The sequence below is a fragment of the Ovis aries genome, chromosome 26 (genome assembly GCF_016772045.2).
Source record: "Ovis aries strain OAR_USU_Benz2616 breed Rambouillet chromosome 26, ARS-UI_Ramb_v3.0, whole genome shotgun sequence".
NCBI classification, from domain to species: Eukaryota; Metazoa; Chordata; class Mammalia; order Artiodactyla; family Bovidae; genus Ovis; species Ovis aries.
The window spans coordinates 35,467,712-35,495,134 of NC_056079.1; the positions used below are offsets into that span (position 1 = coordinate 35,467,712).

Here is a 27,423-nt window from a genome sequence, read left to right on the forward strand (position 1 = left end):
CACGACTGAGCAACTGAACTGAACTGAACTGAACTGAACTGAAGAGGTTGTTAAACTAGTCAACATGATCAGGTGACTTTGTGCGTGTTAATTGTCTTGCAGGGCTGATACTCTGATTTACAATAAGACGTATATAGTCTTTGTCCTGGTTCTAGCAGGAGTTCCTAAAACCCTTGGAATTTCCTAGAGATGAGAGCCTTAAAAATGCCTTTTATTATGTTAAGGACATGATTTTGGGGATGCCCCCATAAGATGAGGACAGGTTGCCAGGGGAACGAATCACGTGACTGGAGGGTTGGACCTTTCAGTCCCACCCCGACCTCTGGGGAGGGGAGAGGAGCTGAAGCTTGAATTGATCGCCAGTGGCCGATAATTGAATCAATGGTGCCTGTGTGATGAGGCCTCCATAAGAACCCCAAGGACTGAGTTAGAGAGTGGCCAGGATGGTGAAACGCATCATGATGTGGGGAGAGTGGTACCCGGAAAGGGAGTGGATGTGCCCTTCACCACACCTGACCCTCAGCACCTCCTCCATCCGGCTGTTCCTGAGTTACATCCTTTTATAATAAACCAGTAACCTAGTAACTAGGGGCTTTCCAGGTCGCTCAGTGATAAAGAATATGCCTGTCAAGCAGGAGACCTGGGTTCAGTCCCTGGGTTGGGCAGATCCCCTGGAGGAGGGCATGGCAACCCACTCCACTATTCTTGCCTGGAAAAACCCATGGACAAAGAAGCCTGGTGGGCTACAGTTCATGGGGTCGCCGAGGGCTGGACACGATTTAGTGAGTAAACATTCTAATAACTAAGTATCTCTCTCAGTTCTGTGAGCTGCTCTGATAAATGGACATCACCAAGCAGGGGGTCCCGGGAGCCTCCGATCTATAACAGGTCAGTGAGAAACACAGGGGACAGTGAGGACTTGCAGTTGGGTCTGAAGGGCGTGGGTGGGCTTAGCCCCCTAACCTGTGGGATCTGATGCTGTCTTGGAAAGGAGGGTCAGAAGCGAGCTGACTCATGGGACAAACAGATGTTGGAGAATTGTTGCTGGTGAGGGGAGATCCCCTTACTCCCACCACTGGACTTGGTACCAAAAGTTTTTAAAGGCAAAATTCAAACAGCACGTTTGTGGGTAGATGGAATTAACTTTTCCAAGCGAGCCCCCCGACCTCCTATCCTCACAGCCCCTAGGATGAAAGGAATGTAAAAGCAGCTCCTTGTCATGCTTTTCTCCCTGAGACCCAGGTCAGCTGTCCTTCCTGTAACAATGAGGGGGCCTCCACATTCAGCCCACACTGTCCACCAACCTGTCCACACCCTGGGCACCGCAGCTGCAAGCATCTCCTCCCAGGCCAGGCCCCCGCCAAGCACATGGCTCCACTCCTGGGAAGTGCCACCAATTGGCTCATCGTCCAGCCATGATTGTCGAGGGCCTGCTCTCTGCCAGACACTGTTCCAGGCCCTGGGATACATCCACTGGCTGAACGCCCTCTTCTGCAGCCTTCAAGCTGTCGGAGAGGGACAGGCATCTCCTAGCAGGGAGGAATGAGACGGCCAGGCAGGTCATCACAGGTGGGGAGCACTCTAGATGGAGGGCCACTGGAGGCCTTTTAAACTGGGGGTTGGAGCCTAAGGGACAAGGAGATTTAAGCCTGCCCAGAAGCTGGAGGGTGAGAATGCCCAGTAGAAGGGGCAGCTGGTGAAATGCTCAAAGGCAATCAGTTTCTCAGTTTGAGGAACCAAACGGAGGCAGACAAGGCTGAATGTCCAGAACATGAGTGGGCCTGGTACTCAACCAGCAGGCACCAGGGCCCACATGTTGGTTTTTGGCCAACATCTGCTCTGATTGGGCAGTTGTCCTCTCCAACTGTGTCAGGTAGCTAGTCAGACACAAGCAGTCCCGCCTCGTCCTGGAAGGGGTCATCTTTCCCTCCCCCACTGGGACACTGGTGATCAAAGCAGATGCAGAGGACTTTCCTCTCCTGGTCAAGTTTCCACTGCTAAGTTTCTAGCCTTATCAGGATCAAGCAAGATAAAATCACCAGCGCAGGCTAGTACAGATGCACCAAGACCTAAAAAGTGACTCAAAGTAACCCAGGGCTCATTATGCCATAATTAAAATAAATCAACATGGCGGGTTTTGCTCCTCGCTCATGCCACGGTGTGCAGGGCCTTGTGGACCATCGCAAGGAGTCTGGATTTATTCTAAATGAGGAGGGGAAACCCACGAAGACGTCTAAGCACAGAGCGAAGTGGAGTGTTCGTACTTGAGAAGGTAGCCTGAGCTGCTCTTTGGGAACTGGATAGGAGGCAGTGTCTGCAGTAGCTCAGATGGAAGAAAATGCTGCGTCATGGCAGTGGGTGTGTGGACAGGGTGTTAAATTTGGTCACTCTCAGTGATGAGGGGCTGTGGGGGCAAAGGGATGAGAAATTAAGGACGCCTATGGTTTTGGCCTCAGCAACCACGTGGACAGAAATTTCATTTGCAGAATATGGCAAGGGTAGGTCAATGAATGATGCTGCTGCTGCTAAGTCGCTTCAGTCGTGTCTGACTCTGTGCGACCCCATAGAGGGCAGCCCACCAGGCTCCCCCGTCCCTGAGATTCTCCAGGCAAGAACACTGGAGTGGGTTGCCATTTCCTTCTCCAATGCATGAAAGCGAAGAGTGAAAGTGAAGTCCCTCAGTCGTGTCCGACTAGTAGCGACCCCATGGACTGCAGCCTACCAGGCTCCTCCATCCATGGGATTTTCCAGGCAAGAGTACTGGAGTGAGGTGCCATGGCCTTAGTTTTCAATCAAAAGTGTCACTGATGGCCTCCTAAGAAACCATGGTTTCTGGAGCACAGCAAACAGCCTAGATTGTTACATGTTAAGCAGATCAAAGTTGTCTAGGCCACAGCCGCAGGCTTTCATCACACCCACCCCAGCTCCAGATTTGCACCAGCAGGGTCTAACCTCAAGGATTTTCTGTGGTGCACAGAAGACTTACCCCTAATGGAGACACTGTCCTGACGGTGGTGGTCAGGAGTGGGAACTGCTCTCTGCTTCCAGCCTGAAGCAGTTACAAAGAGCAGGGCCTCCCAGGGCTTAGAAAAGAACATCTCAGATGAGGTCTCAAGGTTTGGCTCTGCCTCTCTCACTGGTTTTTCCCAAAAAGACTAGACAGATTTGGTTCAAGGTCAGCTTGTCCTTTTACCCCTTCAGCTTATCAACCTTCTGTTTCTCCCCTCTATCCCTCCTGTCTCTGTGACAGTAACAAGATCCTACTTTGAACTGTGCGTTTGGCCTCACACAGCTCTTCTGCATGTGTGATCTCATTTGATCTTCTCAACAAGCCTAGCGTTATCATTCCCAGTTTACAGATAAAAACCTGAAACTCACAGGCTATCACTTGCGCAAGATCATGAAAAGAGAACTCATGGCTTTCCTCTAGATATGCCCTTCCTCTGATTTTCTCCATACCAATGATGGCATGCACCAGGTACGCAAGGATTCATGCCAGAAGCCTGGAAAACATTTTTGACGCTGCCTCTTTCCCAGCCCCTGTTTCATCAATGGCCAAATCCCATCATCCCTGTCTCCTAAACAACCCTTCTTGTCTCCAGCTCTAGACCACCAACTAAGTCGCCATTATCCCTCCCTGGGATGATAAAGTGAAAGTGAAGCCATTCAGTCATGTCTGACTCTTTGCGACCCCATGGACTGTAGCCTACCAGGCTTCTCCAGTTCAGTTCAGTTCAGTTCAGTTCAGTCGCTCAGTCGTGCCTGACTCTTTGAGACCCCATGAATTGCAGCACGCCAGGCCTCCCTGTCCATCCATGGGATTTTCCCAGCAAGGGTACTAGAGTGGGTTGCCATTTCTTTCTCCAGGGGATCTTCCCAACCCAGGAATTGAACCCGGGTCTCCCACATTGCTGGCAGATGCTTTAGCCTCTGAGCCACCAGGGAAACCCCTTACCAGGAATGATAAAACAGCCTCTTATCTCGTCTCCCAACACCACTCATTCTCTCAGTTCAGTTCAGTTCAGTTCATTTCAGTCTCTCAGTTGTGTCCAACTCTTTGCAACCCCATGGACTGTAGCACACCAGGCCTCCCTGTCCATCACCAACTCCCAGAGTTTACTCAAACTCACATCCGTCGAGTCAGTGATGTCATCCGACCATCTCATCCTCTGTCACCCCCTTCTCTTCCCTCCTTCAGTCTTTCCCAGCATCAGGCTCTTTTCCAGTGAGTCAGCTCTTCACACTTGTTCTCTGCTTGCATCCATTCTTGACACCAGGTTGAGCATTATTGCGGCAATGCAAATCTGATTATGTCAGTCTATATTTTAAAGCTCCTTACAAAGTCCCAAGGTCTAATAAACAAAGCAAAAAAAAGAAGAAGAAAATGCATAATCTGGTTCCCAAGGTCCTCATGGTTGAGTGCCTGCCACGTCTTCATCTTCATCACAGCTGCTTCTTCCCCTCCGCCCCTAAGTTTAGGCACAACACCTTCATTCCATTCTCCAAAGACCCTAAACATCTCCAGCCTCAGGACCTCACACCTGTTGTTCTCTCTGTCTGGAATGTCCTTTCTTTCAGTCCAATATCACTTCATCTTGTCAGTTCCAACTCGAGCTTTTGATCTCAACTTATATATTCCTTCTTCAGAAAAACCTTCCTGGCTTGTCCAGATGAGGTCAAGCTGTTCTCTTACATAAATTTATACTTCTCCCTAATGACTAGTATCACAATCAGAACTCATTCATTACTTATGCAATTGTCAAAGTTGTCTATTGCCCCAAAAATGCTGCCTCACAAACAGCTCTGAAACTCATGGACTTCCCACAATAATGATATTCTTGTGGATCTGCCGATGAATTCGATGTGGCAGAGAGTGTGTGTGTGATGTGATGTGTGTGTGGTATGTGTTTGTGGAATGTGGGGTGTGTGTGTGTGTGTGTGTGTGTGTATTGGGACAAAGAGTCAGAGGACAAAAGCAAGGAGTTGAACTTGCAAGCACTTGAAAATCCAGAGTTCTGGTTCTCCAAGTCTCTTGACTTGAAATCTTGGCGTGTGTTAGATGTCTTGCACAAAATTTGGCTGTCACACTCAGAAACAATTTACTTCTCCCATCTCCCCGTGCCACTCACTCTTACTTCCCCACAAAGCACCAGCCCCACAGGAACTGTGATGGCTGTGTGTCAGCACTTGAACTCTCAGGGTCTCTTTGCCTCTTCTACATAATGAGATGATTAGATTCTGTGTTCATTTAGGCTTATTAGGCTAAGTGGTATAACAGAACACTCCCAAATACAATGACTTATATAAGTTAAAAGTCTATGTCTTTTTCTCATAAAATCTAAACTTACGTAGTTCAGAGTAGCGTGTGTTTGTGTGTGTGTGTGTGTGTTAGTTGCTCGGTCATGTCCAACTCTTTGTGACCCCATGGACTATAGCCCACCAGGCTCCTCTGTCCATGAAATTCTCCAGGCAAGAATACTGAAGAGGGTTGCCATTTCCTTCTCCAGGGAATCTTCCTGACCCAGGGATCGAACCTGGGTCTCCTCCGCTGCAGGCAGATGCCTGACTGTCTGAGCTACTAGGAAAGCCACAGTTCAGGGTAGTAAATCAGCTCTAATCAAAAGGTCAGGGAGCCCAGCTAGTGGGTCCCCTCTCCTGTGGTGGCACATGCTTCCACCTCTGGATTTACAGCAACAGAAAGGAGAGACAGAAGAGTCAGGCTTTGCTCTTTAAGGAGATGACACTTAAAGATTTCACACCTCATTCTGCTCATATCCCTCTGGCCCATGACAAGCTGCAAGGCCCCTACACTACAAAGAAGCTTGGGAAATTCAGTATGTAAATGGATCATAATTACAAGCTAAGAGTGGGGGAAATAGTGGGCCTGGGGCTATTTGTAAATAAGTTAAACATATGTGTGAGAAGAGAGCTTCTACCAGAGACAAGTGGGTCTTGAAAGTTCTTTTGGCTCCTCCGGCGACAAGTGGGTCTTGAAAGTTCTTTTGGCTTCTCCGGCGAGAGGCTGTGTTCTTCGGCCATACACAATCTTTCCCAATCATTGGCTTCATCTCATTGTCATGTCTTGACTCCAAATAGTCCATCTTGTTTTTTGCCACTATTTACAATCCATGGCTCGCTGTGATCTTGAATCTCTCTGACATATTTCATATCGATTGTCCAGCTCGTGTGCTTTTTCCTTCCATCTTTTGCATGACCGCTTGTAAAATCCGAGCTAATTAGCAAGCTTCATGGTGGTTATGCTCTTTCTTTGATGACTTTCCTTGTTCTCTTCATTGCTATTATTCCCAATTATTGGTTGGCTTTTCACATGTCATGGAATCTCTTGGGTTATTTTTCGATTTTTTTCCCCTTTGGGAATCCTTTCCTAATAACTGAGGCATGTATCTGGCTATGCTCAACATCCTCTTCCTTTTATTTCTCCCAAGGCTCCCAGACCACGGTGTTCAGCCCAGGAGAAAGAATTAAGGCCAGGGCAAGAGTTCCCCGTATCCTTTACCCTACATTTCAAAAGCTGAGATTAAGGCTAGTCAGTATTCACAGAGGCTTGATTTTCTGCAGATCATTCCCCATTGCCTCTTTAGTCTAGAGCAGAGACCCCAGCCTTTTTGGCACCAGGGACCGGTTTGGTGGCAGGTGAAATTTTTCCATAGATCAGAGTTGGGGGGAGGATGGTTTGGGGATGATTCTCATGAAATGCATGAACTCTGGTTCCCTCACCTGAGCAGTGCACAGCAGGGTTCAAGCTCCTCTGCAATCTAATACTGCAGCTCATCTGACAGAAGGAAGAGCTCAGGCAGTACTGTGAGCGATGGGGAGCAGCTGTAAATCCAGATGAAGCTTCACTCGCTTGCCCACCGCTCACCTCCGCTGTCAGTTCCTAATAGACTACAAACTAGGACCAGTCTGTGGCCCAGGCTTTGGAGATCCCTGGTCTAGAGGGAGATTTCAACACTTTAATACGTCATCTGGAGGTGACCATGGCCAGATCCATATTCCCCAGTTTCTTGCTGTGGTTTCTTTCTGCTAATCTTTGAGCCCCACGCACTGTTTAGCATTGTCCGACCTCATTGTCCAACCAACACAGCCAGCCCAGCAGTAACGAGGCTCTTGACAGCACTTCTGAAGCTTCTGGGCTTTCCTGGACTCAAGCCACTTTCCCTCTACTTTATTCCGGGATCCTGTTGCTCACGATGACTCTCTTTGTCTGGAAAAGAATAGGAACCTTGCCTGGATGGAAGGGCCAAAGAAGAAAGTGGGCAGTGCTCAGGGAAACGGGAAAGAGCCAAGGAGAAAACTGAAAAAGAACAGAGGTTTGGCTGGAACTCAGGCTCTGAAGGTCATGGCCAGCAGACCCCAAGAGCCCGCAAGCCACGGCAGCCAAGGAAGGAGGTGCAGCCAGCTGGCTCGGGGGCCCTAGAAGGAGAGAGCTCTGGGGGGATGGATCCTCTGAGTGCCCTGCGCGGTACAGGGGAGAGAAGCGAGCCTCCATCAGCCAGGCTCTGGTCAACAGATGCAGGAGGGAGATGGAAGAATTCCAGACGTTAATTCCCAAAGTGTGGATGACAAAGACAGCCAGTCCTGGGGGGCAGAGCTGGCCAGGACCCACAAGCCCGTGTGGGCAGCTCAGGAATGCTGCCTTTTGGTGGAGAGGGGACGGTGCAGAGCTGGCACCCCAGGAGGTTTTGCAGAAGTAGATGTGGGCATTCTTTGCCCTGCTCCAGAGTCTGCTCCACACCCTTCGCGTTTTTCCGGTGAGTGAGTGAGGGGGAGATCGGTGCTCCACAGAACAGAGAGTTCAAAGAGGGGCTTCCATTTCCCTCTGTCAGAGACTCAAAACGAAAAATAGGGATGGTTGAACTGAGCCCGATGTTACCCTGGTTCGAGTTTCATTCAGGATAAGGACAGATATTTGAAACAGTTCACATCAGAACTTAGAACTAGAAATACTTCTATTGCAGGTTGAAAAACATCCTCAGAATCAATTCCAGGTTTAGCAGGAGAAGGAGGGTCTGGCGTAGTAATGCTTTGGATTTGTGGCAGCCTTCCTTCACCTCAGGGACAGAATAGTGTCTTCTTTTTGACCACGTTTTCTTTTCTTTTTTTCATAATTTATGTGGCCACATTATACAGCATGCGGGATCTTAGTTCCCCAACCGGGAATTGAACCCAGGCCCCCTGCATTTAAAGCATGAAGTCTTAATCCCTGGACCACCAGGACAGTCCCTGACCACATTTTCTATCAGAGATGGTGTTATGGTCTGAGAATCAAGGTCACAGTGTAGCCTCCTCTGCTACTTAGGAAAAAGCAGAAGCAGAGCCCCTGCCCACCAGTTGAGGTGCAAGGTTACATGGGAGCCCAGAAAATTTGCACAGAAAGACTGGGAGGCAAGACAGAACATTTACAGGCAATGTTCTCAGAAGGGCTGCCTTACCAGCCCCTGCCCCCTCGCACTTTTAGAGACCCAAGTCGCATTCTCCACTTTTTTGCCCTACCACTTTCTCACTATTCTGGAGCATCTCAAACTCAAGAAGCCCAGGACATAGTCTCCAGGTCTTGGATGAACAGAGGAAACAGTAGATTTGCCAGAAGTCAAGACAGACCTCAAGAAATAGCAGTAAATCCGTCTGTGAGCTTTTCTACAGTCCCACAAATATTTTGTGAATGAAATCAGATGAAAGCTTTTTTCTTTAATATAAATTTATTTATTAAGAAATAAATTTGCTTGATTAATTACTTTACAATATTGTATTGGTTTTGCCATACATCATCATGAATCTGCCACAGGTATACACGTGTTCCCCATCCTGGACCCCCCTCCTCCTCCCTCCCCGTACCATCCCTCTGGGTCATCTCAGTGCACCAGCCCCAAGCATCAAACTTTTAAAAATGTGTCTGCTTTGCAATATTTACAGTTGCCAAGATATGGAAGCAACCTAAAGGTCTACATATAGATGAACGGATAAGGAAAATGAGGTATATGTCTATACAATGGCATCCTACTCATAAAAAGAACAAAATGCTGCCATTCACAGCAACAAGGATGGACTTGGAGGGTATTATGCTAGTGAAATCAATCACAGAAAGACAAATAACTGTATGATATTACTTATACGTGGAATCTGAAAAGTGACAAACTAGTGAATATAACAGAAAAAGATATCGACTCAGAAAGAGAACAGTCCAGTGGGAAGGGGGAAAAGGGAATATAGGGGTTGATGAGGGGAAGGTCAAAACCACTGGGGGCTAAAAGAGGTATTGTACAACACAGGGAATACAACCAATACTTCACAATAATTGTAAATGAGTGTAATCTTTAAAAATTGTATTAAAAAATTTCAATGAAAAAAAATGTGGCTGCTTTGCAAAAAAAAAAAGTGCTTTGCAAAAAAAAAAAAGTACTTTCCAAAAAGATCATCTGCCTGTGTTATGTTGGGAAAGTGTTAGTCACTCAGTCATGTTTGACTTGGGATTGACCTGGGATTTCCCAGGCAGGAATACTGGAGTGGGCTGCCATTCCCTTCTCCAGGAGATCTTCCTGACCCAGGGACCGAACCCAGGTCTCCGGCATTGAAGGTAGATTCTTTATCATCTGAGCCTCCAGGAAAGCCCCAAATGTTGGGAAAAGGGCACATAGATGCAAGAGGCTGGCCTTTGCGTGTGTCCTGGTGATGGTGGCCCAGAGGAGCTGTGGGCTGACTGGAGGTGAACACATGCTTCTCTTGGGGCTAGTACACAGCATAAATTTATTTCACAAACCATGGGCTCAAGAATCAGCCCATTGCTTTATTTCTCTATGCGATCTTCAACCTCCCTCAACCTTCTAAGTCAGTTTCGATTCTTCTCAGATCATTGAAAAAAAAAAATGCAGCCGTTCACAGCATCCCAGAAGTGGGGAAGGGTCCCCCACCTCAGCACTGTCTTCCCCGCGTTGATGCTTGAGGTCCAAGCCTGCCCTGTCCCTTCTGAGACCCAGGCTCTGCTTCTCCCGCCCACTCCTTCCAAGCCTATCAGGGAGTCTCGAGAACCCTTCAAAGCTCTTACAGACGTGGCACTTCCTGTTCACCCCCAGACTTCACATGCATTCCATCCCGGGTCCCGGACCTCCTGTCACTGGGTGCCCGCAGAGCACAGGTCCCCACACCCAGGGGGCCAGGACCTCTCCATCCTTCCACTCTGGGCATCCTTCCTGCCCTTCAACCTGAGAAACCCCCGGTGGGATTGGCTAGCTCCTCCTCTGCGCAAGCCTGTACTTGCTCCTCCCTTGGGATGAGGGAGGTTCAGCTCCCTCACAGAGCCCTGCTGCCCTTGAGGGGAGGTGGGAAATCCTGCTCATTCCTTCCAAAGGCCCGCACAGCCCGGAAAACAAGAGGGGATGGATTCCTGAGTCAGGCTGTATGGCCGGCACTATATGGGAGGAGGGAGGCGCCTCCCCCCGTCACCCCCAGAGGTGATTTCCCCAACTCCCTGCCTGATGCGGAGAAGCCTGGCATCCACTCTGATCCCCTCTTTCTGTTAGGGTTAAGGTCATCTGCCCTGACCCAGGGGACAGGGACGGCGGGCTGCTATTACGGCTCCTTCCCGAGCGCTGTGCCCGGCTGTGGAGCTGAGTTTGACTGGAAGAGGTGCCTTTAGCTCTGCATGGTCTGGGGTCAGCCCTGGACCTGAGTCTGCACACCCCTGGATGTCAGGACTCACTTAACTAGTCACAACCCAGTGCTCCATGAAGCTTACACTTAGCACAGAGGTCCCACGAGGAGGACAGAAGTGGGAAGTGCTTCTCATCCCAGGAACCAAGCCCCCAGAGTCTGCCAGCAAGGAAGACAGCTGGCATGTTTAAAGGATGTGACCCAGCTCAGCAGGCTCCGAGGAGGGTCAGGCAGGGACATTTCTCCCCTCTGGACAGTCTCTTCCTAGAAACCTCTTCCCCAGCTGAACTGACTTACACAGTTTACTGGAAAAACCTCTGAAATAGGAGTTGAGAAACTTGAGCTGCTATCCCATTAAAAGATCTTTGAAGATGACCTCTCTTGTCTGGTCCTCTGTTCCCCCATCATTATGCTGCCGGTGAATTTAAGGCTCTTTCTTGTTGGAGAAAGAATGCGGAGACTAGCAGAGAGGTAAAGAAAGTAAAGTGTTAGATGCTCAGTCGTGTCCATTTCTTCACAACTCCATGGACTGTAGCCTGCCACACTCCTCTGGCAATGGAATTCTCCATGCAAGAATACTGGAGTGGGTTGCCATTCCCTTCTCCAGGGGATCTTCTGACCCAGGGATGGAACCCAGGTCTCCTGCATCACAGGCAGATTCTTTACTGTCTGAGCCACCAGGGGAAGCCCTAAGAAAGTACTGCTGCTGCTAAGTCACTTCAGTGGTGTCCAACTCTGTGCGACCCCATAGACAGCAGCCAACCAGGCTCCTCCGCCCATGGGATTTTCCAGGCAAGAGTACTGGAGTGGGGTGCCATCGCCTTCTCCATAAGAAAGCACAGTGAACGTTTATTTAAGCAAGGACTTCCCTGGTGGCTCAGACAGTAAAGAATCTGCCTGCAGTGCAGGAGACCTGGGTTGGATCCCTGGGTTAGGAAGATCTCCTGGAGGAGGGCATGGCAACCCACTCTAGTATTCTTGCCTGGAGAATCCCCATGAACAGAGGAGCCTGGCAGACTACAGTCCACGCAGTTGCAGAGTCGGACACGACTGAGCAACTAAACACAGCACAGCTTGCTCGGAGGAAGAACGGGCGGACAGGTGAAGGGCTGCTGCCCCGGGACCCTTTGGCAGGCGGCTTAGGAGGAATGTACAAATGAGAGGGTGGAATATTCACTGGGGAAGGAGTCTGGGGGTCAGCTTCCCTGATTTTCATCCCAGCTGCATTTTCCTGAGGGGAGGAGCAATCTTATCCCTATTTAGCTTAGATCAGATGTGTCAAAGTGCATCACGGGCCCTTCTTATCTGTAAGGCTAATGTTATCATGAGAACACACTGAGCGGCAGGTTACATTCAGTCAGGAGACCCCTGCCTTTCCCAACCTTTCTCCGTCCACCCCTGGAACCCTTATCAACCAAAAGGTGTGGCTTCCTGTCAGTCCGAAGGTCCCTGCTAACATTGTCTGCCTGTGGATTCCTGCTGTGTATAACATGCGTGGATTCCTGCCCCGTGGCCCTCGCTCCCATTTCTCTGCTCATACTTAGCTATCTGCCTGCTCTAACCGTTAGAATCCCAAGTTCCACTTACAGTAGTTAGACATCACATTAAGAGAGATGGATAAAACCACTGTGAAAAGTACAAAGAAGGACACAAACATAAATAGAAGGAACAGGAGTTCTGTTAGGTTTGAGGGCCTGCGGACATGAGTTGGAGCAAACTCTAGGAGATAGTGAAGGACAGGGAAGCCTGGCATGTCTCGGTCCATGGGATTGCAAAGAGTTGGACATGACTGAGCGACTGAACAACAACCTCTTGTACTCAGATCTTTGCTCCTATAACAGGCCCTGCACAGAGAGTGTAGGGGTCTCTAGAAGGATGCTGGGAGATGATAAGAACAAAACCGATGTCTCCTGTTCTGTCTTGACAGGAGAGGACAGACGGCCACCTCCAGGCTTTTAAACTCTCAACCATGGTTTCCAGGAGCTTTCAACAGTTTGTCCATTTAGGCTGGGTCTTGAGATGATACTGGTCCCCATCCCTCTGGAGTCCCCTAGAGACAGCTGCCCACTGCGGGCTGATCCCCTTGAAGCCTTCCTCCTTCCCCAGTCATGTCCAGCCACATGCCCAGCTCTGGGGAATGAAAAGAATTGATGGGGAAGGGTGTTGGCACCAGGGATCCGGGAAAGGACAGGGAACATTGGCTTCCTCAGCCGAAGCAGACTTGGACTCTAAAAATAGTTTCATGATGTAAACCGTAGAACAAAGTCCTCTTTGGCTCCAGGAATAAAAATTCTCCATTTGGAATTCAATCGAAGGCTTTGTTACAAATACTGTACATGACAGAACCTATGAATATCTCCAGCTAATTGCTCCCAGTTTTGTAATCTCTGTGGTGAGAATTCCAGCCAGGTCAATTACAGGGAGTAGGCCTGCTCTACGAGGGGGAGGGGGACCCAAGTTCCTGTAAATCAGGTCGTGTTTGGCTTGGTACCCAACTCAGAAGCCTGTTGTGTGACTTGCTCTAAATGCTCTGCTCCCAACCCAAACCTGTTGGATTCTCAGTCTGTCATGGTGGGGGTGGCAACAGAGACTGGGGAGGGGACACACAGGGACACGCACTCCATTGAGGCTTCAGATGAGGCACGGCCTCAGACCGCAGGCAAGCTTTCATGAATTTGGTCAGATTCAAGAAGGGGTTGCTGAAAGCCCCAGCTGTATGCTTTGTAAATTGGATCAATCCAAACCCACCATCTGGTTCCTATTAGGGAAGCTCCAGGCCTGAGGTGGGGTAGGTGGCTCCATCCTCCCCAAAGGAGGTCCAAGCTCCTCACCGTCAGAAGCATCGAGAATTCAGAAAATGGCAGCCAAATCATTTGGTCCACGGCTCTGGCCCAAGAGAAGACTTACTTCAAATTCGTATCTACCAGGGCCCCCCAAGTGTAAAACTTCGTGAAAATAAGTCTACATTGATTCTTCCATGATGTACCACCGGTTGGGGCTGAGTGACTGAGAATTATTTATCTGTTGCCCCAGGAATCATCTGGAACAGCTAAGGTTCATGAAGGTTAATGATATGAACGTTTAGAAACATTCTCAGGCTGGAGGGGGAAACAGACCATCCCACCTACACATAGATTGAAGGGCAAGTTACACACAAGCAGAGCAGAATGGTACTTAACCCAGCTTGTATGTTGTTCAGTCGCTCAATCATGTCCAACTCTTTGCGACCCAGTGGCCTGTAGCCCTCCGGCTCCTCTGTCCATGGGATTCCCCAGGCAACAATACTGGAGTGGATTGCTATTTCCTTCTCCAGGGGATCTTCCTGACTCTGGGACTGAATCCCATTGCAGATGGATTCTGTACCATCAGAGCCACCAGGGCAGCCCAGCCTGGCTCCATACTGTTCTTTAAATGAAATTGAAAATTCCCCTTCAGATCTTAGTCCCTGATTGTGTTGGTTTTATTTGCTTGCTTGGTTTCTTTTCTTTTTTTTTTTTTTAAAAAAAACTTTTTATTTTATATTGGAGTGTAGCCAATTAACAGTGCAGTGACACTTTCAGGTGGACAGCAAAGGGACGCAGCCATACATATATATGTATCCATTTTCCCTCCAAACCCCCCACCCATCCAGGCTGCCACATAATAGTGAGCAGAGTTCCCTATGCTATACAGTAGGTCCTTGTTGATTATCCATTTTAAATATAGCAATGTGTGCATGTCCATCCCAAACTTCCTAACTATCCCTTCCTCACATTCTTCCCCCTGGCAACCGTAAGTTCATTCTCTATGAGTCTGTTTCTGTTTTGTAAATATAAGATCATTTGTATCATTTCTTTTCAGATTGCATATATAAGAGATATCATGATATTTCTCTTTCTCTGTCTGACTTACTTCGCTCAGTATGACAGTCCTCTAGGTCCACTGGTTTCTTTTCTAATTAATCATTTTTAATGTGCAAACTTATTCATCAGGGATTTTTTAAGGGACTATTATATTCTAGTACTAGGTGCTGGGAATTCAATAAAGAGCAAGACTGGCCAGGACACCTGCCTTCTTGGAATTTACCATCCAATTGGATAGCGGTATTATGGGAAGCAGAGATCCTCAGAGGGTACCAGGAGATGCTGTCTCGTAGATGGTGGCTTACTTTGTTTGGAGGTTTGACTTTGCTTTGTTTTAGAAGATTGGCCTCTGATGATGGTGGTTTGGGGTATAGTGCTTTCAATATGATCTTTACTTGTTTCGTTCTTAATCAATTACATCCTGGGCCATAACCAAAACCTCCTCTTGGCTAAAACTACATGAATGATCCGTCCCAAATTGCTTGGAAATGTCAAGAAGACAAGAACATGGGCTGCTGTCACCAATTCAAGTCAGCGCTCGTGAAAAACCCATCAGCGGCCTCTGAGGCCAGATGCCGTGGACTGCGGTCACCTCTTCATCGCCAGGCTCTGCAGTGGTCCCTGAGGAGCATTCGTCTAGGTGACTGCCCTGGACAGAGGTCTCTTCTTCGGGGTAATGACATCTTTGCAGGGACTGAGCTAGCATCTCATACCAAGAATTTAGATCTAAAATGAAAGGTACATAGAGGGAAGGTTTGCACAAGTCTTTTCCAAAAACATCAGTTACAGACATGCAGAGAAGCTCCTGATGGGGAGACGTGGGAACTGCAGGCTGATTGGACACTCTCCCCAGTGATTTCTGCACAACCTGGGGAGAAGCTGCTCTTGAGACAGCGCCGGCCAGTACAGACCCTGGAGCCCACAGCTGAGAAATCACCATTTAACCAGACCCCCCAGGTTAACCTGGCATTCCACCAGCCTTCCTTCCCTCCACACCCCAGAGCCTTTCCTCTGGGCCTCCCAACTGTGCATTCGCTTCCTTGGAGCCTCGGAAACCAGCTTCCAGGAAGATGCTGAGCCTGGAAAGGGTGGCTACCTGAGGCACCATGTTTGACCAGCCGTCACTGGGGCTCACTCATGAATGCAGTGTGGGCAGAACATGGGCTATCTCCTAGGTTTCCAGTCGACAGCATCATCTACCCCTCTGTCTTCTGGAAACCTAGATATGGGGTTTTTTTATTTACCTTCTGAAGAAAATCAGTTCCAAGCATAGAATTGGCGGGATTCCTAAAATCTGTTAATATTCATCCTTCACCATGTTATAAATCTTCTCTAATGCGTCCCCTTACGAGAGCCAAACAGACAAATTTCATATTCCTCTCTCCTTCCTCTTCTCCCTTCTTTCTTCTCTTCTGCCTCCTCGCCTCCCTCTAGCAGGGGGGGAGTGCGAAGGGGCACGTGGGCCTCCGACTTTCTGTGTGTGCATAGGAATTACTCTCAAGGCAACAATTTTCCCAACAACGATGTAATTATGAAATATTACCCAAACACATTGGGTATTATTGAATGTGCCATTTCTGGATCCTGGCCAAAGGCTTTGGCAGAAACGGGACGCAAAGGAGGAGAGGAGGGAGAAAAATTATGCACACGTCTCCCTTTCCGCCCTGCTGTTGAATTAAACCACATGTAAGTTTTGTAGCTGCGCACAGCAGAAAGGAACAGCTCCAAAACACATGTTTCAGAGCAGAGATCTTGTCTAGGGGATTTTGAAAATTAGCGGCTGAAACAATAGAACATGAAGTCAGGGCATGTGGAAGTGATTGAGGGCCACTGCCATGTACAGTAAGAGCTGTTAATCAGCGCCTCACTACTGGCTGCACAGAGACAGGATTTGAGTAAACACGGAGCTCTGCTCAATCACTGAGCTGAGGGTCATGAGGACCCCGGTGTCAGGGAACCCATTTACCCTTGGGATGGAGGTAGAGTTAATGACATGACAAATTCCTTAGCAAAGCAAACCCCAGATGGATGCTAGAGCAGAAACCTCATCCACAGGGTAGTAATTACATGTGCTCAGGGCTCCAAGGAGTCCTGGCACTTTTTCCAGCCTCGAGTACCAAGCCATCGCCAAGAAGCACCCCCAAAGCTAGGGTGTGTATGATTTCCTTATATTTCAGTCATTCACCCATTGGTTCATTTATGAATGCCTTCATACATACGTTCAAGCAGTACTGATTGGACAACTACTATGAACACTTACTGTGGACCATGTAAGAATCTGATCTCTACTCTGAGAAGACCTACTACCTAACGAACACAGAAAACCTATCATTACAAGCAGTTAAATTAACAATAGAAGACATGGGCTCTCCCTTGCTCTCTCTTCGAAAGGTCAAAGCAATGCGGATGGTAGTGACTAGAGGGCGTGGCCACCGTGAGCCTCCTCAACAAGCCCGGGAGGCAGATGACCCTGGAGGAGCTGCAGGAGTAGGGGGAGGAGGAGCTGAACGTCAGGCCACTCTCTGTGCTCACGTGGTCGGTCAAGAACAGCACCCAAGGGCTCATCAACCGCCACAACAACAGAACGTTCCTGGGCTGGGTGAGGGCGTTCAACACATGTGGGAGAATTTGAAGGAGATGCGGACCCAGGTCCCCAAGAGTGGTAAGGGCAAGAAGTCCAAGCCAGTCAACAAGGACTGCTGCTGCTGCTGCTAAGTCACTTCAGTCGTGTCCAACTCTGTGCGACCCCATAGATGGCAGCCCACCAGGCGCCCCCCATCCCTGGGATTCTCCAGGCAAGAGCACTGGAGTGGGTTCAACAAGGACCTTTGCATCTCAAAGATGCTCCTGTGCAAGGACTCGGTCACTGTAGTCTCACAAAACCCACACATTGCTTGCAAGTAGAGGCCCCCTCCCTGCCATCAGAACTTGCCCCTTTGTTTTGTGAAGACCTGCCCTGTGTACTTGGGATAATAAAGTCTTGAGTTTAAAAAAAAAAAAAAAAAGAAGAAGAAGAAGAAGACATGACATCAGGAAACATATATGGTGAAAAGTAAAGGAATAATGCAGACAAGAAACTTCCAAGGAGTTTAGGAGAGGGTGCTGAGATTACTGTGGTCCAGGGTCACCTGAAAGGGATGAGGTTGGAGCCAGGCTGTGGATGGGAGGGAAGGAGGAGAGGAGGCGCTCCAGGTGAGATAGGCCAGCCTGAGTGGGGCTGAAGTCCTTCTTTTGTTCCATTCACATGTAAAAACCACGCAAGAGCTCCGCCATCCAGGACGGGGCTGAGCAGAGGAGGCTGACACTGACAAACACTGCCAGAAAGGATGGCCAGTGATGCTTCCATTCGGGTGCACCCTAATCTGCTCTGACTGGTAGTCTTTGTAAGAGGAGGAGCTTAGGACCCACAGAGAGACACCAGAGGTGCACAGGCACTGAAAAATTATCTTGAAGAAGCAGCGAGAATGGGGCAACTGCAAGCCAAGGAGAGAGGTCTCAGAACACACCACACCTGCTCACACTCTGGTCTTGGACTTCTGGCCTTCAGAACTGTGAGAATATTAAGTACTACTGTTTAAGCCACCCAGTCTGTGGTATTCCATAACGGCAACCCTCACAGACTAATACTTATGGCTTTTCTCATTGCATTTGCTGATGTAAAATATATTAACAAATTTTAAAATGTTAATTTGTGCTTGCATTCTAAGGATAGAGCAAAGTGGTTTAGGATGACTTGGTATTGCTTTTTAAAAGCAAACTTACTTCCTCTTGGTTGCCGTGGGTCTTCATTGCTGCGCGCGGGTTTCCTCTAGTTGCAGAGAGCTCCCTCTCTAGTTGTGGTGCACGGGCTTCAAACGGCAGTGCCTCCTCTTGTTGCAGAGCATGGGCTCCAGCGCGCCATATCAGTAGTTGTGCCACTTGGGTTTAGTTGCCGCAGAGCATGTGGAATCTTCCCGGACCAGGGATCGAACCTGTGTCCCTTACATTGGCAGGTGGATTCTTAACCACTGGCCCACCAGGCACGTCCTAAACTATATTAATCAAGACCGAGAAGTGTTGGTACAGAAAGAGAGAGAGATAGAAGGAATTAGACAGTCCAGAAACACATCCAGACATTTATGGAAATTGTTCCATGACAGAGAAAGTATTCACCCTTCTGGAAACAGGAAAGGGTGAACAAAGTAGGACAAATTCCTCCAGAGAGAATCTGAAAAAAGAAAATCCAAATGACCAATAAATGTATGAAAAATGCCCAACCACATCAGCAGTCAAGGAAATAAAACAGACCACAGTGAAATACTATTGGGTAACTTACAATGTCTGACAATGTGATGAATCGGCAATAATATGGAGCAACGGGAACTCATATCTTCTGTCAGGAATTTAATCTGAACAACCACTTTACAGATGGATTTAGGGATATATATATATATATATATATATATATATATATATATATATATATAGTCAAGCTGCGGAGAAGGCAATGGCACCCCACTCCAGTACTCTTGCCTGGAAAATCCCATGGACGGAGGAGCCTGGTAGGCTGCAGTCCATGGGGTCACTACTAGCCAGACACGACTGAGTGACTTCACTTTCACTTTTCACTTTCATGCTTTGGAGCAGGAAATGGCAACCCACTCCAGTGTTCTTGCCTGGAGAATTCCAGGGATGGGGGAGCCTGGTGGGCTGCCATCTACGGGGTTGCACAGAGTCGGACATGACTGAAGCAACTTAGCAGCAGCAGCAGCAGCATAGTCAAGCTGAAGATGTATGAACTCTGTAACCCAGCTATTCCATTTCTAACAATCTACCGTAGCGAAACACAAGTTTCTCTATAACTCACAGGAAGTGCAAAATGTTCAAACAGCACTATCTGTCATGGGAAAAACTGGATATTTTGTCTAAATATCCATCAATAGGCAAATTTCTGCCTTGCTTCTGAATTCTCAACACTTACCACAATGCTTGATAATACTGCTCTAGGAATATTTGTTGCATCAATAAATCAGTGTAAAAGAAAGATGTTCCCAAGTCCTTCCATCCATCAGGAATCTAAGTGGGAAAAAAAGGGCTTTCAATAGAATTTTCCATGTTGTCTCTTAGTCTGTACAGTCTGGGGTTCACCTCCTCAGGGCTTGGCGATTTGTGCTTTATCTCTTCTACAGCAAACTGAAAAGAAGGTTCTTGTAGCTTCTCATTTTTCTGCCTCCACAATTACTACTAAAAATCACCATTATGGCCTTCTGGAAAAAGAATTCTCTCCCCTGTAAGCTTTGTCACCTACTGGAAAAATATTTTCTACCAAAACACATCTCCACCAAAGCAGGCACATTTTCTAAAATGTGACATAGCTCTCTCTGTATCTATCTATCCATCTAATCTGTGTGTATTAATGTATATTCTTACTCATGTAATCAGAGATATCAGTGCTTCTGATGCCATATTTGTCAACAAGCCTGAGTGATTAGCATGAGTTCCTGAGACTTGGAGCCTTGTGACACTACAAATCCTAGGTCACTGTCAAAAAACTTCCATGGGGACATTGATGCTGGAGGGCCACCTTGATCCGTTCCTTCAGGATAATGCATTACAGAAGCTTCATGAAACCCCTGGTCCCAGGGTCTCAAAAGCAGTGCAGAGAGTTGCTGCCTGATGCAAGTCAAGCTATCCATCAGTGATCCACATGAGCTATCTGCTCACAGGGCTTCCTTTTGTGGGAAATCACTTTGATATCCAGAAGACTGGGCTGTACTGTATGCAGCTTTTCCAAGAATTCTTCACATGAAAGATTTGGCTAGACGCTCTGTCTGGTAGCCTGGATTTAATCCTGAAATGAAGAAGAAGGCAGGGGGGAGTGGGTTTGTGCCAGACTAGCCAAGGGAGGTGATCAAGATGCCGGGGCTAATCACCCATATTTCTTTCTCAGAAATCATCTCTGGGGAAGAATGTCTTGGTTTTGATCTGCTTCTTCTCTAGATCTCTCCTGATTGCAGCTGATTATAGCTCCCTGGGCATCAATCACGACTCTAAGCCAATTAATTGCGAAACACTGATAAACAGACGTTAGAGTTTCTGACTGCGGATCTGGTTTTATTGTGTGGATACATCTCTGCTCGGCCTGCATTGTTCCCCGAAGTCTTTACTCAAATAGCCTTAAACAAAGGTATTGCAGATGTTCTTAAATCAATTAATTGAAGGAGACTAGACAAGAAAACTTGTCCGGTTTCTCATTTCTGATAAAACAAGTAAAGTCATTCTTGTTGAACTATTAAAGAGGAAACATCTTAAATCTTGCCTAATATTTCCAGTCAGACTCAGATAAGACCTTGCAACACAATCAAGGATGTATTCTGAATGTTTCTTAATGATGCTTTTTCTACACCTACCTTATCCTCCTTTTCACCACCAGTGTTGGCATGGTAGAAACCGTGGGGCTTGAATCAAGAAATGGGCTCCTGATGCCAAAATGATGTGAAAGTCAGTGACGTGGAAATCCAGAATCAGACAGACGGATGCGGCGTTGCCATATAAAAGCTATTTGGGGTGTTACTTTTCATAATTTCTCCCTAACCTACACATCACTATGGTACAGAAACGAGCTTGGAAAGATAGGAAGTAAACTTCCCAAGGTACAGCTGCTAAGTAGAGCAATAATCCAAACCCAGGTCTGTCCGTCTTTCCCCCAAACCCACCGCACTAAGCAGACCATTCTTCAAAATGGCAGCTGTAACCATGGTCCCCTTTTAAGAAAACTGCTCAAGGCAACACATTCATATGGAGAACAAGCCTGAGATGCTTTCTCGAATGCACTGTCTTGCTGAGGTCGTTATTACCTCTGGCTGATCTGAGTGCAGCAGGGGTGAGCCCTGCCTCTAGCTTGCTCAGTTGGCCAGTCAACAGATTGATCAGCTGCCCATGAAGCAGCTCAGCCCAAAGCACATGGCCCAGAAAGGACAAGGACAATTCACTCCGTCCAGTCAAATGCGCCTTCTATTGAACTTTAACAGAAAAGACAGGAAAGAGTCAACAGCTAATTCTGTGGGGGATGGGGACGCAAAAAAACACACAGAAAGAAGACAAACCACGAGGGCCATAAGTGAGCAGTGTTGATGACCTGAGACAGCGGAATAAAACACATAAAGGATAGGGGACAGTGGCCTGTTGGTAGTCACCGGTGTGCCGCAAGTGGAGAGGAAGGCATTCTGCGTCACCGGAACTGTGGGGACTGGGAAACCATAAGGCCGGCGAGCAGCAAGCGGAAGGCGGAAGGCAACCTGGTGATTAGAACTACATAGTTCCGGTTCCCAAGCTATGTTCCTGTGTCTTGGAGGGCGCCTCTGCACCTCTTTCTGAGGATGCTGTGACATCTCTGCCTCCCGTGTTACACATGTATTCTGGCTCCGAATCCACCTCCCTGAGGATCAGGGGATGCAAGCTGACCAGTACCCTCCCTCCCTTATGCCATGCTCCTCCCGGGGATGAGCGCCTGCTCAGCTGTCTCCTGCTCCTGCTGTGGCCGGGCCAGGAGAGCAGCCGAAACATCTCTGCTAAGCCGGCAAAGTCTCAAGTTCTCGCCGGTACCCAAGAAGGGCCTCTGGCCACAACTGCTGGCGATGTAGACCCCGCGCATCACGTGACACAGGGACAGCCTAGAAACAGTGTGAAATGACTTCACTAACGGAGACGGGGTGGGGGGTTCCCCCCCCTGCTGTTTGCTCCCTTCTGGGATTGTGGGCGCCTGCTGGTCTGAGATTCCTGATGGTCTGTGCTTTGGAGAGACACGCTCAGGGTGGCCTCGTGAGTTTTGCCTGAATTTGAGGGTCTGCTGGGTTCCTGCGTGTCTTGCTACTTGCGTACAGCCAGAACTCAGCAGATGGTTTCTGATCAGGAATAAAGTTGAGAGGAGGGAAATGAGGAAAGATCAAAAACTCCATTTGAGACCCAAAAAAACAGGGGGCGCAGTCATAAAAGAACATGCTTGTCCTCCTCCTAAGGGCCCTGGATCTGCCCCAGAAAGAGGATCCCCCTCTGCCCCGACTTGAATGAGGAACGGCGGCCAGCAGCACACTCAAGACAGAGGACCAGGCACGTCTTTTGAACATCAAAGAGCCCACGGGCTTCCGGGTGACCTTGGCGGAGGGAAAGAGAAACAGGGAAGCCCCAAGCCCAGTGTTGATGGTATAAACATCAAACGGGACCCAGTGGAACATAATGTTTCCCTTTATCTCCCGACTCCAGGAGTCTTCAAACTGCCCGCTGTGCCCTGAAGCTGGGGAATTAGGAAGGAATTGAGATGTCTTTCTTCATTTGGAGAGAGAGAGCAATGCAGAAATTATAACTCATCCAAGGAACGTCTCCTAAGGGATTTTCACCTTCCCTGTTCTGGGGAAAGTTTTTCTTCCAAGAAGTCTCACTCCCATCATTGCAAACCCCTGGCTCCCTGCTCCGGGGTCTCGGCCTCTCTGTCGCTTTCATTGTCTCAGGACTCAGCGCCTAGCCCAGGGACTTGTTTTGAGACAGCACTAATAAGTATCTGCAAAATAAAAGCATAATGAAGGAATGAATGAGTATCAGATGTCTTGTCGGAGGGGGCAGAGTATAAGCACAGTCAGTCCGTCAGCATTTTATCATTGCACTCAACTTTGGTGAATCTATACTGTACACCAGCCAATTGCCTGTGTGTGTAGGGGGCAGACAAGAAGAGCCTTACATATAGGACCTTTACTCAGGGAGCCTACCTAAAGAGAAGTCTACCTAAAGAGAAGACATATGGGCCCAATTACAGGAATGTGGGCAGTGTCTCAAACTATCACCCAAGGAGCACTAGTTAAAGTTGCAAGTTTCCCAAGCCCCACTCACCAGGGCTTCTGATTCAGATAAGGGCCCCCCAAACTGAACATTCGAGCCAAGTCTGTATGTAATTCAGAAGCTGATATAAACCAGTCTACTCTTCGAGAAACACTGACATGTGGGGAGAAATAGAGCCACTGGGAAGGTATTGAAGTTCTTGCTTGGTCTCTTCAATGACCTCCCATGACTCCTGAGACCTTTCCAGCATCCTCCCTGCCCACACTACCCAGCCTATGATGACTCAAAGCTCTAAACCCTGTATTAAACGGATGCGCTTGGATTTCTGTGCTCTCGTCTCTGGCAGAAAGGTTGAGATGGCTCCGCAAAGCCCGTTGCCTGGGGGCTAGGAAACATCTTGGGAGAGTCAGCTCCATCCCCCAACTCCAGGCCCCTGCTTTAGCTCTTGCAGGATGTCCTAGGGGAAGAAGGAGCCAGTCACAGTGGGCTGAGTTTTCAGAAGTGAGGGACACAGCAAAGATGGGCTCTGGAAAGCCAACTTCCCTTCCCCATCCTCCTCTGAGTCACCTGGAGAGCAGTGAGTCTCTGCATAACAACTCAAAGGACCATTTTATGAAAAGTGCATAATCATTAGGAAACGAGCAGCTCTCCTCCAGGACACTTAACATTGAAGAAGAAAGAAGAGACACCCCACTCCCGCTGGCCTAGGTCGCAGCTCCCAGCCTGTGGTGGCAGAAGCTCCCCGGCGGGGGGGGGGGGAGGGGAGGATGGGGAGGAGAGGGCAGGGAGAAACCACGCAGGGGGCATAGTCATTCACCAGCACCTTCAAGGCAACCCTGGGAGCCCCCAGAAGCAGCAGAGAGGAGGTGGTATAGGGTTACAGGGTCATCAGTGGGGCGACAACCATTTAAATTTGTATCAAGATTATTGTTACCCCCAGATGGACAAAATTCTAAAACATCTCCCAAATCCGTCTGCACGTCTGCCTTATCTTTGGATGACTATTCAGCCTCATGTTGGGTCTGCCTGTCTCTCATTTCTTCCCTCTCCATTCTACTCCCTGTACTGCAGCCATGATTATCTTTTTAAGCTGTAAGACTGGTCATATTTCTTCCTCACTGACTAGAGAATGAAGTCCAGACTCCTGCAGACCCTCCAGAGCTTGATTCAAGCGTAAGGTCCTCCAAGAAACCACCTCTGGCTTCCTGGGGTAGAAAGGGATATCCTCCTTGGCCTCTGCTATACTTGGTACCTTTCTTCCTTGAAGCCGGTATCACATTTCATGGATTTTATTTATTTACCTGATTCTCCTAGACTGGAATCTCCTTGAGGGCAGGACCTGTGTCTCTCATTCATCTCCACCACTAGTGCCCAGTACTCTACAAGTTTAACAAACGTTTTCTTCATTCATTCATTCATTACTGCCCTCATATCAACCCCGTCCAGAACTATTACCTCCTTGTCCTTAAGTATGCTTCTATTCCCATCACTTTGTTTTTCTTCTTCCCCTTGCCTGAAATGTTTTCCATTCTCTTTTTCATTCTTATTATTTCTTTAATTTTTCTGTAACCAATCACGGCAATACAGCAGACCTTTGAGAGAATGAGCCTGCTGTTTTCGGTGGTGTTTCTGTGGACTCTTCCTCACAGAGCCTTGTTTCTCTGTGTGGTTTGTAATTTGGGGTTATGAACTCGCGTTTGATAAGGTGCCCCAGGCCACTACCAATCAAGAACCACTTCAGGTTAACTTTGTAGCTTGTAGTTAGCTCTATGATGCAGGTAGTATAAAGTTAAACCCCGATCCCAGGTGAGACTACCTACAGTCATACAATCCACAGAGGAGACAGTTTTCTTTGTTTTTTAATCCAGAGCCCAACCTGATAAGACAAGTTCCTCTGCTTTTCTTTGCCAGGGACCACATTCTCCTAGACCATACTTTCCCTGGGATCTTATTTTATGTGGATGAGGGTTGTGTCCATTCTATTTTCTTACCTTGTATGGGCTCAAGATCAGAAGATTCATAACAGACATTCAACTCTAAAGCCCCAGATCAGAGATTGGCAAAGTATGGCCCAAGGCTCAATTCCAGTTTCCTGGGGGTCAAGCCCTCCTACACCTGTTGCTTATGTATTATCTCCGAATGCATTCATGCTACAAAGCATTGAGTTGTTGCAACAGAGAACCACATGGGCTCTGAAACCCACAAATATTTACTATCTGGCGCTTTACAGAAGATGTTGGCTAATTCCTGCTCTTACCCACAAGGACTATCAAAAGCACCAGCAACTCTTACCTTTTTCCAAACTCAGTGATGCATTTCAAAGGAATTGTGATTCCAGATGGTTTAGCTGTATTAAACAGGGAGATTTCCTAGGATGTCTAGTCTACCACATTGCCAGAAGGTGAAATCAACCTCTTCTTTCTTTGTAGCCTTTCAAAAGGCTCAAAAGGTCCAAAATAGAAGCTCTCTCCTCCCCCAGTGATTTCAGCTCATGGTATCATTCCCGATGCTTCCTACACCCTTTGCAGAAACTATGGTTCAGCAGTTCATTGTAGGTGTGTGTTCTCCAGTTTGCATCAAGCAGGTAATTATTCTCATTTATGAGGCTATCAGCACCTTGAGAACAGTGTTTATCATTTAGATCAAGACCTAGTCTTGTGAATTTAGAGAACTGGAGCAATCCTCGGGGGCTATAGAACTGTAAATCTGGCAAGTTCGAAAAGCATCCTTGGCAGTGGAAAATGAGCTAAAGGCAGAAATGAGTGATCAGGCTTTGGCTTTAGATGAAACGATCCAAATTCAAGTTCTGTCACTCACTAGCTGCATAATACCAGCAGTTACATTCTAAGTTCAGTTACATTGAAGTGCAGGTCACTTCATCTATGAAAAGAGAATGGCATATCTTCCATGGACAACTGGGAGACTTGGAATGGATGCACAGTATCTGATAGAGATAGACAACCAATTGGCCATTATCATGTTGTTATGGAAGCGACTTGTTTATTAATGCTCTTGACAGTACACTTGAAGATGGCTTTGACTATTCTAATACTCGATGCATCCAAGCTGGAATTTGATCTGCATTTGTATCCAAATTTGAAAAACCTAGACCCTGGAGAGAGATATGACAACACACTCCAGTATTCTTGCCTGGGTAATCCCATGGACAGAAAAGCCTGATGGGCTACAGTCCCCGGGGTCACAGTCAGGCATGACTTAGTAACTAAACAATAACAACCACAGACAAGGAGCATAGGAAACTCAGAAATTGAGGATGCATTCCTAGATCTTATAAAAATTAGACTCCCAGCATCCCAGGTCTGACCACAGAATTTCTGCAGGGCTGGCATATGAATTCACCAACCAATCTAAGCCACTTAACCAGTGAAAGTGTTCAATGAGTTGTCACTGTAACAACTATCAAAAAGTGTGGCTGACCACTACTGTAGTTGCTAACTGATTCTTGTTTTGCACTTGGCATTGGCCTCCTTAAGCTCTGTGGGTGTCGAGACCCACCATCCTAGCAGCCCTGAGCTCTGTGAGCTAGTCCTACTCTTTAGAGAAGAACAAATTCGTTTGCCTCTTCTTTCCTTTCTCTTAGCATTTGTAAGAGGAGGAACAGGACCCCACACAGGAACTTAAGAGAATGGTGTGGTAGCCTGAGGTTGCAGCGTTACCCCCAGGGTGACTTTTACCTACACCTTCAGCACTGGTTTGGGACTTCTAGAAATCTAGTCTAGGGGCCCCAGGGAAGGGTTTGGACTAGGGATGGCAGGGGAAGAAGGCACAGATTTACTTATGTTCCCAGTCACACAAGAGGCACAAGGCATTTGCAGGCGAGAAAATTGGTCCTTCCAGGCACAGGGCTTAGATTTCTTAACACTGGGCACATTTGTATTACCTTAACCTCAACATTCAGAAAAAGAAGATCATGGCATCTGGTCCCATCACTTCATGGGAAACAGATGGGGAAACAGTGGAAACAGTGTCAGACTTTACTTTGGGGGGCTCCAAAATCACTGCAGATGGTGACTGCAGCCATGAAATTAAAAGATGCTTACTCCTTGGAAGGAAAGTTCTGACCAACCTAGATAGCATATTC

General features: G+C 47.8%; 1 pseudogene; it reads left to right on the forward strand.

Moving 5' to 3' along the window:
- Positions 1 to 16,950: 16,950 nt before the first annotated feature.
- LOC114111051 (small nuclear ribonucleoprotein Sm D2-like) lies at positions 16,951 to 17,414 on the forward strand (annotated as a pseudogene).
- The last annotated feature ends 10,009 nt before the right edge of the window (positions 17,415 to 27,423 follow it).